This window comes from Malurus melanocephalus, unplaced genomic scaffold (assembly GCF_030028575.1).
Source record: "Malurus melanocephalus ecotype Western Australia unplaced genomic scaffold, MMel_1.1 scaffold_404, whole genome shotgun sequence".
Taxonomy (NCBI): domain Eukaryota; kingdom Metazoa; phylum Chordata; class Aves; order Passeriformes; family Maluridae; genus Malurus; species Malurus melanocephalus.
Genome location: NW_026623636.1, coordinates 134,139 through 143,938, shown reverse-complemented (window position 1 = coordinate 143,938; position 9,800 = coordinate 134,139). Strand labels below are relative to the sequence as shown.

General features: G+C 39.3%; 1 protein-coding gene across 1 annotated transcript in view; it reads right to left on the bottom strand.

Annotated features, from left to right (window-relative positions):
* The window catches only part of LOC130581355 (transcription factor COE1), a 91,822-nt gene that overhangs the window by 31,563 nt on the left and 50,459 nt on the right, over nt 1-9,800 (bottom strand). The gene's annotated exons all lie outside the window — the stretch shown is intronic.

Below are 9,800 nucleotides of genomic sequence, written 5' to 3'. Positions count from 1 at the left end.
GAGGATGGGAGTAGGACAGGACAGACCATAATAATGCTAATGGATGGTGTTACAAAGCAACATTTTGACACCAAACCCAACAACTCTTGTGCACCGTGGCCTCTTTCTTCCTGCTCTACAAAGAGAGCAAAAAAAAAACCCCACTTCAAAACCCCATCATCAAATGAGAAAAAGTCTGTTTTGCAAATCTCCCTGCAAAGATGTTTCCTTTCCTAATTAAAGTTCCTTAAACGAAAACATGCAAGCATTTGCGCTATTGGTTGTTGTTGTTGTAGATTTGTCTTGTTTTTTGTAAAGTTTTCTTTCCACTGACTTTCCCTGGAGTGTTTATTCCCACAGGCAGTGGAAAATGGAAGTGGGTGGGACAGCGAGAGCTGCACAGAAAGGTCTGGGCTGGGAAGGCCCTTCCAGTGCTAACCCAGAATTTCCTTGTTTTTCTGGGCTTGGGACTTCAACATGCTCCTGTGCACTGAATTTCCATTTCTAAAACCTAAATGTGACATTATGTAATTTTTTTAAAAATTAGAAATAGTGATATCCAAAATGTAATTACTACATTTTATTGCTCCAACAGGCACCACGTGCATGTGCCAAACAAAGAGGAAAATGCAGAGATGAATCAAAAGATAGACCTAACACAGAGATGTCCTGTGTTTCCCCAGTGACAGCTCTTTACTTGAACTAAAGATGCAATAAGACAGTGTCTGAGGCAGCAGTTCATCAGTGTTATTACAAACATGAAAGACAGTGGGGTATTTTCTTCCTGAAAACCATTTTTTTACCATCAGCTTAGAACCAGAGGATTATTCCTTTCCCATCCAGCCCCATCTCTGCAGCCAGAGATGGAGGTGCTGAAGATGGAAGGAACAAATGTCTTGAACCCAAATTTTTTATGAAATTTGCAGAATGCCATGATGAGATCTGTCTAGCAAGGATCACATGTTGGTTTTTCCAAACCATCAGCTCTTAATGTTCACTCTTAGCAACCTGCAATCTGGCTGGGGAAAAAAAAAAAAGTCAAACAATTTGTGAGCTTCACAGTTTCTGCTTCCTCTGACTGAGCTGACCTCTTGTCTAATGGGGAAGATTTGGCCTTAAGGGAGATTGAAACAGAGTCCAGTTTCAGGCACTGGAATTTAAACATCCCAATTTCACAACAGSCTGGTAGAATTCACTGGGGATGTGCACACAGAGGGCCAGGAAGAAATTAATGCTTGTTGGTTACTTCGTTTGGCTGTCCAGGTTAATTGATGCATYTCTGGCAGTGATTATAAAAAGGGGAAGAACTGCATTTACATCTGAATATTTCCCAGTTTTTCAGACATATTCTGGCAGTGCATGTGAGCATGCAGAAAAAAAAATTACTGAAAATGGCTGGTTCTCAATGGCTTGTCCCTTCATTTAAATAAATAAATAAATATTTGTGCACACATACACACAAGCACAGAAATGCATTCAAGCCAAGATTTAAAATAATGGGTGCATAAGTTTCGTTATAAGATCTATATTTAGACCTRCTTTAAAACATTTTAAAAATAAAGACACTGCATTTATTTTTAAACTGTTGGCTCAGAAACAATTGCAGAGATGAACCATGCAGAGTGTGGGAGATGCTAAACTGTCACCTCAGGTAACCTTTTCTTTCATTCTGTATTCTGCATGTTTTCAACATTTTTTACTCTGCATGCACTTTTCAAATTCCACAATGTAGGTAGAGACACCTTTAAAATTGTCATAGAGATAATTCTGGACAAAATACAGGAACTTTTTTCACCCTTCACAAACTCCTTTGGGGTAGACAGTATTGAAAGCCACTGTTGAAATACGTTTGTATGCAGAAATATTTCATTTTGAGTAATGCCTCTCTCACTTTTAACCTTGTTATTTCTCATCATCTCTTCAAATTATAAAAAAATAATAATTGTTACCAGGGGATGAATAAATTAAAAACTCAGTGTCCTGTGTGAATTCCTATCAGAAGTATCTTACTCTAAATTTGGCTGTTTCTCAGAATTGTAGACTTCTGATGTGCAAGCRCACAATGGTCAGAGCAAAAAAGAATCTTCAAGAGAGAAAATTGGAAAAACACCAACTAGCACATCCAAAATCTCTGAAAATGAGATTCACAGGGAAATACAAGTAGAGTTGAATCATAAAAATGAGATGAATTATGCCTAGCTGTAATGAATATTATAGGTGTGGTGCTCTTTGAAGGGGCTGACCTGCTGTGAGGTTTAATTTAGGTCTTTAATCCCTCTCCATAAGTAATTTAAATCCCTTGAGAAAACAATAGTTTCCAACACCTTTATTTTTTTTTTATATTAGCTTTGATTTGTCCACATGAAATTACACCCAAAAGCAGAAGGGCTATTTTGGCTACACCCTCGATGATGCAGCAAATTTTTAAACATTAAATAGTTGAGTTTGTTGTTTTCTAGTTTATAACATTTAAATAGAAATGTATAATTTGAGAGCTTTCAGTGGTCTCTGATTTCAGMAGCAGATATATCACCTGCTTTCATAATTGTTCAGGGTTTGTTTCTTTTTCTGCAAARATTTTGCCAACAACTGTTATCAAGGGTAAAAATAAAAAAAAAATTTAAAGAAAAAAAATCATACCAGCCTGTCTGATAAACATGTTTCCCTGCCCTCACACCCCAGTGAGCACTGTGACACTACACTTTTATCATCTAGTGTGTGCTCAGAATGAGCTTAGAACAGCAATTGCCAGGAATAGGCAGGCGATAAACTGCATTGATTTAACACATCTTGTTTTCAATCATGCTCGGATTTTCTGAGCACGCATTTTTCCTGTACTTCAGCTTGTAGCTTTTATCTGACGAGCTGATCCCTTTTCACTGGAAAATGAAAAGGTCGCACAATAAGACACGGTTTACTGGAACTTGAGCACGCACCAGGGAAAGTATTTTAGATAAATACTGTCAGACATAGTGGAGCTGAATTTCAACAACACAATTGCTAAACAACAATACTTATTACTCTCTAGAACAAGCCTACAAGCAACTTATGGCTCACAGCAGGGGAGATCTCAGAGTTAGGCTCAATAGTTAAAGAAACCTTATTCAGGCTTGTTTAAAGATGCAGCATTGCTTTTGCCTTACATGCACCAGCCAGCCCTAACCCAGGACCAAACCAAACACCCCCTCAGTTGCTTTCCTAAGTAACTTATAAGTTATGGAAAACCACAGCAATTACTTTTTTTATTCTTTTTTTTTTTTTTTTTCCAGAAAGGTGATTGACTACATGCTTGATTTAATTTAATCAAATGGAGTACTGGGTGCTGGTAAAAATAAAATTACCCAAATGGGGAAAGTAATTTAACTGAAACTAATTCATTAACCAAGGTGAGTTGCTGAGGAGGTCAGTAAACAAGCAACGAGTGCTAATGGCATGAACCAAAGACCAAGGTACAGTAGTAGAGTAAAAAATATGAAGTTATGCTGATAACCAGATACCATCACACAGATTTATAATCATGCACTTGTGTGTGTTCATTTYCTAATTTTCCAGATATTGTTGGCAGCCTATAGGAAAATTCAGATCTCAGCTCTGAAGTTATCAATAAAATACCATCCAAGCAGCATAGTATTGTCATTTTCTCTTGCATAAAACAAATACCTGCTTTCCTTCCAATTCAAAACAAAAGCAAACCCCACTGTAATGGATTACATTATTGTGCACAGATTTTTTTTCCTAGCAGATTTCATAAGAACTGTTGTCATAAAAAATTGCCACCAAAATCTATGTGTATTGTATTAATATGCCTCAAAGTTCAATACCGACACAAACAGTATCATCAGGTGATAAAAACAAAGATGCTGCAAGTGTGACATGAAAAAAGAGCATTCGAATGTTAAAATCTAATTTAGCAATTTGCAAATTGCCGCTCTAAAAGGAGGAATTTAACATTAATCTTGCTGGAAGTGGCATATTTATCAGGAACTGATTTGCAGCTTTCCAGGCAGTAAGCAATAATATAAATACACTTCTGGGTCCATCAGCACTATGCAAGAGTGAGCTCAAGCAGACAGGCTCACAGGGGCCCTGGGTGTGTGCAGGATGGAGCTGCCACAGTTACCCAGGGTGCACAGAGGATGCTCCTGCTCCAAACCAGCTCCAGCACAGCTGCCCAGGGGTATCTSTGCTCCCTGCTCTCCTGGGCAGTCAATCCCAGCTCCAGGGAAGCTTTTCCTTCCTCCCACATGACCCCGTGCATCCCATCCTCTCAGGCAGGACACCTTTGTTCACTGAGGAGGACACGGGGAAAGGGATGGGATTGAAGAAATGCAAAAATCTTGGGCATCAGAGAAAATCGCTTTGGTTTTACGCTGCAAACCCTATGTTGATGCAGAACAGACCTTGCATGTCCATGGGCAGCTGTGTCCATCCCTGCAGAGCCTGGACATGGCCAGGGGGGCTGACCACACCTTAGAGGTCTCTCAAGAGAGGAGATTCCCACCAGTGGGGTTTTCTCACTCTGTTGGATCTGATTTCTACATTCTGCATGGTCTCTCCCCTATCTGAGCATGATACACATCCAGTGGTAAAAGCAGTTATTGAAAATAAATTTAAATTGYAGCTAATTGAGAAACAAATGGACACTGACAAGGTTCTGTGCATCCTGCTGGAGCAGGTGGATCCTCAAAGCCAAAGCTGGGGGAGACACAGCAATGATAAGTCCAGGACATGCAAACTGGGAGATGCTTTCTCTAAACAGCAAAGGGAATTGCAATGTCACCTTTTTCTTCCAAACTTTGCTYGTTGCACAAAACAAAAATGAATGAGCAAAAGAAAAGCAAAAAATTCCCATGGGATTCGCCGGCTCTACCTGTCACTTCCTTTTGTTCCCTTTCCTTCTGCAATTCCCCCCACACCAGCAGAGTAACAGAGTCCCYTTCAAAAACTACTATTTCAGTAGTTTATCACAAGTATAAAGTAAAACWTGAAGTGCTGAAACACAAAAGGAAACTAAATACATGATCTCCTGGGCACCTAGAACAAAACTAGGAAAAAAACCAAAACAACCTTTTCTTAACATTCAAATATTCTGAAATTAAATMATTGAAAAGGGAGAGGTGGGAGTAATCCCACTCTATTTTAAAGTTTCTTATACTGTGAAATACCATATTATTCTATAGGCAGCATTCACCATCAGCTAAACTGACCCACTGAACTCTGGTGYAAGTGTCAGATGGCAGAATTTAATTTCAAGTACTCTTGAAAAAGTACTCTTGACTTTTATGACATTCAACATACTAAGCATGCAAATCATAATTTATTATTTCTTAGGCTTTCAAATCGCACTGGATTAAAGAACACATTACATGATTCAGTTAGAATTATTTTTAGCTCTGTATTTTAATCAGATTATGGTTGCGGGGACCTCAAGTTTCAGGGTATTTCCCCAGCAAAGAAAATGTGTTTCCAAGAGCAAGAACGAAGTTCACAACCCTCTTTGTTGTAAACCTATGCAGTGCTTTTTTTGCCTTAGTATAAGAACTCTTTCCACATTATTTGGCATCAAACATTCCCTGTAGTTTACAGCAGTCCTGAATTATTTCTCAGTTTCAGAGCAGTGGAAAAAACAGCCACAAAACCGTAAAATTTAGGTACCTATGCCTATTTAAAAATCCCAGCAGGCACCTAAATGAACTTTCAGGACTCCAAACGCAATTAAATTCTGACTCTAAGTAGCAGAATCAAAATAAGAAAGGAAGGCTGAGACTCAAAGACGGTTTTCTGCCACTGGAAGACAAACTGCTGCTCAGCAGTGCTTGGGCCTGCAGTTTGCACTGTCTGGAAACATCAGGAGACATCAAGATCCTGCAATCAGTCAAGTTTGAGYGAACTAAATCCATAAATAATCACAAGGGACAAAATTCAAAATCTGTTGCTCTATGCTGTGCTGGGCAAGGGTAAGAGAGCCTCTGTTGGGTACAATATTTCAGCAATAAACTGCAGAGGAAAGGAGCTGTGAGTCAGTGATAACCTCCCATTCCAAGCACATAAAGCTTTTCAACATCAAAAGGCACTAACGAGTAAAAATTAGTGCCCATCCCTGTACTATTGCCTTCAAGTAGAATTTATTCTATTTGAAGTTTTTTTGGTTGTTTTTTTTTTTAATTTTTTAAAATGTATTTGTATTCTTAATTTATTCCCAGTCATCCTGAAAACTTTTGGAGCCATGTAAGATTCTCCCCAAATTATATTCGGTGACTGTCATTAATTTCTGATATAATAACAGCTTACACAGAGGAAAAGTAATATTTTTCAACCTGTGGTATACAAAACTCCAGGACCCCAGAAGTCCTGAAACTCTTTCTTGGTGGCCCAGGAAAGGGGACTAAGAGAGGTGCAAGTCTGTTGGGAGCTGGTTTAAAGCCACTGCACAATTCATTGTTCAAAAGTCTTTGCATTTGTATTTGGAAATATTTAGGTGTCCACAACCCTGAAAAATGTAGAAAAGAGACTGCAATAGTTGGTTTGTTGGCACAAGCTCTCCTCCCGCTGGAAGATTTGCTACATACATTGAGGCACCAGCTTGGAAGATTGTGGATATTTTCTGCTGAATGGGGCCCTTGGAGAGGAAATATTTGATTTACTGCAGAGTTCTCATTTCCCTGAATTGCAAATAAAGTGTAATTTGATTAAATGTAAATGAATCCTACAATACTTTTGGTGGCTTGTCTGAAACAATTGATTGTAATGGGCATCCATCATTTGGCTTGATTTTAATTCAGAGACAAAAAAGGCAAAATGAGAAAACTAAAGCAAGTGCCACTAACATTCTAGAGCTGGAGCAGTGGAGATTCCTGGTATTGGACTGTCATTCCCATTGTTCTCAGAGCAGAGGGGAAATGCAAAAGCAAAAGCAAAAGAATAATGGGAAACACATACAGAGAAATAGATCTGGAGAAAAATTAAGCTTTTTCACRACAAGTTCTGTTAAATCAGCTTAAGGAGCACAATTTGTTAAATTTATTTTAACATCAATATTCTAAAATGAATGAGTATGGAAGATGAATATTGCTCTGTGTTTCTTAGTTAAAAGAAAAGCTTTGTTTTTATAGATCACCCAAGTCCTTTTTTCACCAAGATAATTTCCAAGTGCAAAATACCAGCTTCAGCAGTTCTTGTGGTTTGAAATAATAAGAGAAGTGAAATTACTGATACGTACTAGCTTGATAAACTTTTGGTGTCACTTTCTTCAAATGTGGAACTACTCCAACCACAGAGATAATAATAGATGACCAGATTGTAACTGCTTTATTGCTTCTTTTCCCTCATAAATTTTAATTTTGGAAAGTTAAGTGAAAAATGTGGTTTCAATTTCCTACAAATTGCACACAATTGGGTTTTAACAAGAAAATAGAAAGAGATGGTACATTCTTTGGCGTGAATTAGGGAGAGGAGTTTGTTTCTTTGTCTTTCAGCATCATCAGAATAACAAAGTACAAAATGCAAAAAAGATGACTGTGGAAAAAAAAAAAAGCAACTGTACAATATTCTAAGAAAAGCACTGAGTAATTCTTTATCTAAATAAGCTCTGAGTATTTTAACAAGGTAATACCTGCTCTAGCCTTTCTCCCCTCATTTTACCAGACTAGAGCTTAAAAGAACTCAGGCTGCATGTGAGTGTGCAAAACACCCTGCTCCCTCCAAAGGCACCAGGCACTGCCCCAGCACTGTGCAAAGCAGTGTCCAGATCTCATGGCAAAGGCCTGGATAAATACTTAAATGGAATTGGCGAAACAAGAGCAGGAATGAAAGCCAAGGGAAGACAGACAGAGTATTTATTTTGCCCAAGAGGCACCTGGGACTCCAAACAGTGTGTGGCTTCACCCAGGGTACCCACACCTACAACTACAAAACACACACTAGGATCTTAAATCTTGTTAAAGGTGACCCAAGTTCCTTGAGCAGCAATGGTCCAAAAGAGGTTTTTCCAGGATGTGGAAGATGCCCTGGAGGAGGTAAGGGCAGCACCAAGCAGCAGTGAAGAGAGGATCCTGCCAGTGCTGCCAGCAGAGAAGGGCTCAGCTCAGGATACACAGGAGGTGACCCAAGCCCACCAAACCTATTGGTCAGCAAGGCTGGGAAATGGGATGGTGGAAATTAAATTACAAAATGGAAAATCCACGAAATGTTTGTAGTCAAGCAGTCAAGACTTACTATAAAGCATTGTGAATCTTAGAATAATCCCATGAAAATGTGAAATGATTGACAATAGGTTCCTAATTTAACGGAGCACTTGAGTAACTAAAGATTTTTCCTTGAATTCCACCAAGTTGATTTTCTCTTTATATGTAAGGATGGTCTTGAATCTAAAGGATACCAAYTGATCTACAGCTTTTTTAAAATATAGTGAAAATTAGGTAGCAATGTATGTAAATATGGAACCTCTATCATTTTTCTTTAAAATGTTTAAAATATGCAGATCCTGTGAAAAACAGGAAAAAAATGAGAGACATTTTTAATGAATTTTAGTGCAAAAGAAATTTTCATTATGAGTGTATGTGAAAAAATCAATTTCCTGGGAAAAAAAAAAAAATCTGGCACTGTAAGTAGCACTTCAGGGGGAAAAAAACCCAGCTTCCATAAAAATTCAAATTACCAAATTTGTGAAAACTAAAGGGACAAAAGTTATTAGGGAATCACTGCAGAAATTTGAGAAAATATCTGTGATGAATTTCATGTAGYTTTAGACTTTATTACACAAATCCCTAGGAAAATTTTTTTCTGTAAGAAAACTGTAAACCTCCAACTGTTTTCTAAAAACATGTATGTGAACTGATGAAACAGCCCAACTGCTCTGCTGACACCCCAATGCTACGGTTGTTTCCTGTGTCAGATGTGACAYCCATTTTCTGTCTGTCCTGTGACTGCAACCCCCAAAGGCAGAAAAACCCCACAGGCATTAAAAAATGCTACAGCCCCAACATCTCAACTCACAAGAAAATAATTCTCCCAGTGAATGGAAAGGCCTGGTCCCAYCTCTTTCCAGAGGCAACAGCCTGTCCTCACATTGCAATTGTCCCTTCCTTTCTGGAGACGCAGGGAGCGCAAGAGAAGAGGGTTTTTCTTCACCCCACGTGTCCCTGCAGAGTCTGACACACACCTCAGTCATTTATCATCGTGCCAGCTCAGCCTGCCAGCTTGACAAGGATTTTTCCCCCGGGGCTTCTAAACCAGAAACGTTATTTAGGTTAGGAAAACAATTGCACGTTTTCTGCTTYCTGAGCCAGCGTAGACCTGCGAGCATGCAAATGAAAGGATCTGAAAGCTGCCAGGGTTGTGGCCACAGCCCATCCCTCAGCCCTCCCTGGCCAAAAAAAGCATCCAGGGATGGAGGGAGATCTGGAGAGACACCACGGCCACCACAACCTCTGCTCACTTCTCTGTCACCGATGGTTCAACTCCTCCTGCAGGGCCCTGCACCTTACAGAAAGCAATTTCCTTTGGCCTCTGCATCAGCCATAGATTATTTTCTTCCTTTCATTTTTCCTCCCTTCCCCCCATTCCTTGAGCAGAAGYGTCTGCTTCACTCTGCCCCCCTTGCTTATGGATTAACGGGGGGAAAAAGGACAAACCTCACCAGCCCAGCAACGCTGAGGATCCAGTGCAAATCCTGCAGATCAATGTTGGCTGAAATTTGCAGGAGGCCTGATCTGTTCAGAACTTTTTATTCTGGTCTGGCTCAYATTTCCAGATAACGATCATGGGATGCACTAAGTTTGCAGCACATACAGAGCAGGATRCACCTTTGCCTTCACAAGTAC